Source organism: Sinocyclocheilus anshuiensis, unplaced genomic scaffold, assembly GCF_001515605.1.
Source record: "Sinocyclocheilus anshuiensis isolate Anshui unplaced genomic scaffold, SAMN03320099.WGS_v1.1 scaffold183, whole genome shotgun sequence".
Lineage (NCBI taxonomy): Eukaryota > Metazoa > Chordata > Actinopteri > Cypriniformes > Cyprinidae > Sinocyclocheilus > Sinocyclocheilus anshuiensis.
The window spans coordinates 619,986-623,485 of NW_015548309.1; the positions used below are offsets into that span (position 1 = coordinate 619,986).

Below are 3,500 nucleotides of genomic sequence, written 5' to 3' on the forward strand. Positions count from 1 at the left end.
CTGCCTCCATTGCCATCTAAACGCCTGTGGCAGATACAGATAAAGCCAGAGAGATGAGCGGATGAAATGGCACAGATAGAGGAAAAACACCAGCTCTTTTCACTGATCTCTTCTTAAGGTGGTATAGTTAGAAGTGTGTTGATCAGAGACATAAATCAGGTTGTTTACTACCTTATGTGCCGCCAAGCGTGATTGAATGAAATAAAATGTGAAAATAATGGCAAAAAAAAGCCATTGATAGAGAGAGAGAAAAGCAGTAAAACAGGAGAGCAGTGCTTCAGTAAAAGACGAACATCATCCTTTTACAATAATAAAAACGATGTATCTTTGCCCCTAGAAATCCATCACTACATATAATAATGTGAGAGGCACTCACATTCAAGGGTTTCAGAACCCATCAACATCTATTCAGAGCCGGATGAAATACGCAATAACTCTGGTTCTATTGCACCTGTAGTCTGTGTATGATGTTTGAAAGCTCTGTTGAAACATCTTCCATGTCCACTGGGTGCAATTATTAGTGGTGTTCACCATTATATTGTTTTAACAAATCCCTAACTATAAAGTATGTAATTTGGCATGTAACCCATCACACACTGTTTGTGCTATGGATATGAATAATACCGCAAATCATGTGGCTCGAGGAGGCATATTACTTTTCTAAATCATAACACTTACAATTTTCCCCTTACGAAAGATGCAACAGGGAAAAGAAATCACTTAGACATACACTAAAGGAGCGTACCACATACGAAGCCACGAAATGAACTATTCTTTTCACATTGCTCCTACAAAGCAGTATTACTTATTTATGTATGTGTGTATATATATATATATATATATATATACATACATACATACATACACATATACACACACACACACTTAAAGTACAATCTAAATATGAAATGTTACATGTGCCAACACAGAAATATTCTGAAAATAACAGATCAAAGGTTAGCCAACTTACTAAGTTAATTCACTTTTCATTTTAGTTATAAAAGCTTTTTTTTCTACTTTTAAATAACCTATTGTAGGCTCCTGTTCCTTTTCTAATTTGTAAAAAGCAATTTTAATTGATGGACTGGAGTCGTGTGAATTACTTGTGGATTATTGTGATGCTTTTATCAGCTGTTTTGACTCTCATTCTGACGGCACCCATTCACTGCAGAGCATCCATTGATTAGCGGATTGAAGTAACTCTAAATTTCTCCAAATCTTTTCTGATGAAGTAAACTCATCTACATCTTGGATGGCCTGAATGTGAGGAAACTTTCAGCAAATTTTCATTTTTAGGTGAACTATTCCTTCACTGGAGAAGTTTCAAAATGGAGCATCGCCCAAAGAACTGACAACCACGGATTTAAACTGATTTTTTATAACAAAGATCATCTTGTTCTTTTCTAAAATCTGTGTAATAACAGTTGAATGCAGAGAGCAGTTAAACAGCTCCTCGACCGCCCTGGGCCTTCCCATCCCACCCCACAGCATAAAGAGACCACACTAGCGCTGCTTTGTCAGCCATGACCTTGTTGTGCCGGTGATAAACACCCAGGCGAATTGGGTCAGCTCCCCCTGAGAGAAGTCATCAGCGCTGCTGATCTGAGAAAATCGGCAAGTCACCACTTCTCTCCCTTTCCACCCGCAGAGGAGCGTCTGATGTGTTCTGGAGCACCTCCTCCTCACCCCCTTCAAGGTAAATGATGATGATGATGATGATGATGATGATGATGATGTTGGTGGAGGGAGAGTGATGAAGGCTGCGCAATATGGGATGAAAGAGTAATATGAGATGAAAGATGATCGGAGTAGACTCCTCCAGCCATCAAATTTCACGCATTTTTCATTTTTGGGTGAGCTAACCCTTTAAGCACTGGCTGCAGGGATATTGCACTGTTCGTCTGTCTAGTGTCCTAGTTAAACCTAAATAGTGTTTTATAACTTTTATACAGTGCTTTTAGAACTTATCAGTTCTTATCAGTCTTATCTTATCAGTTGATTAGTGACCTAGAATTGCTGCAGAATTTGATAAATAACTTTTTGTTATTAATATACACTAGTTTACGTGTGTCACACTTGCTAATTTGGATAGTGACCAAGAAATGGATGCAGAATCAAAATAAAATAAAAATAAATTTTTTATAATAATGTATATTTTATTAATATACACAAGGAGTTATGATCAGTGTAACAAATTTGCTTAGTGACCTAGAAAAGGTGCAGAATATGAATTAATGTCAATGCTTATTTTATTAGCTACCTAGAAATGGTATAGAATCAGAATTATATTCAGTTACTATATATATATATATATATATATATAAATGGAGTAGTATAAATGGGAAGGGTGTTATTTGTTATGGTTGCCACGGAGACCTTCCCACCTCACCGACTGTGAGTGTGCATGAAGTAAAGTAGTGAAGTAGTCACTACTAACAACAGCGCAGATGTGTGAAACTACACATCGCCTAGGGGACTGGACAAAATGGGTGACAGTGTAATGCGAGGTGTCAAGCTATTGGCTTTAAATCTGCAGCATTTTGGCATTATTTCAGAATGAGAACCATCCAATCAGATATGAAAGGCTGTCTGGCTAATGTGTTAAATTAGCTATCAAAATTTGCTTTGATGTAACATTAAGGGGTGCGTCGTACTCCAGCATGCATCAGATGCTGTAATATAGCAAATGTGGGAATACTAACTGCAAACTATATCCATGTTATCTAAAAAAGATTTGATGACAATGAAATTAATAAATGTAACCTAGTGCATCATCAGTATGTAATATAATATACAATTATACACACACATATATTTTTTTCAATTTACACAATACACACATATATATGTATCTCTCTCTCTCTCATATATATATATATATATATATATATATATACTACTGGTCAAAAGTTTGGAATTCATATTCTGCACCTTTTCTAGGTCACTAAGCAAATTTGTTACATTGATCATAACACGGAAGCAGCTCCGGGCTGATGACGTATGAGTTCAGCATTGCGCATGCGCCGGTGAGTCTCGTGAAAACCAACGTTTGTTAACATGAGCAAAGGAAGCAAAGTTTCCTTACTTTAGCAAAGGAAAACCAGTCTCCTCTTGGCTTATATCGAAATCCTCCGACATTCGTCTTTACAAATCCTCGTTTTGTACTTCTAATAAGTGACCGTTGTTTTGTTTTGATCTCTCCCCTGCGCAAAGCCGACCTCATATGTCATCTGCCCGGAGCTGCTTCCGTGTACAACTGTTGGCACAAGCTAGATTAAAGTGATTATTACGTTTTGAATATAGATATTTTTCTTAGAAAAATGCATTGATTCGCTACAGGAGGCCTTTGTTCACCCCCCGGAGTTGTGTGAGACACTTTTTATTATGAATAGATGCGCTTTATTTCACTTCTTTTGGACTGATGCACTGCAACACCCGCTGACTGCCATTAAACAGCTTGGAAGATCAAAGACCATTTTTAATATAACTCCGACTGGATT

The 3,500-nt window shown here is 37.2% G+C and overlaps 1 long non-coding RNA gene across 2 annotated transcripts in view; it reads right to left on the reverse strand.

Moving 5' to 3' along the window:
• Nucleotides 1-1,437: 1,437 nt before the first annotated feature.
• LOC107656245 (uncharacterized) overlaps nucleotides 1,438-3,500 on the reverse strand; it is a 32,782-nt gene continuing 30,719 nt past the window's right edge. For both annotated transcript variants that reach the window (XR_001630538.1, XR_001630537.1), the window contains exon 4: nucleotides 1,438-1,760. This is a non-coding gene — a long non-coding RNA (uncharacterized LOC107656245). The remainder of the gene's footprint in view (nucleotides 1,761-3,500) is intronic.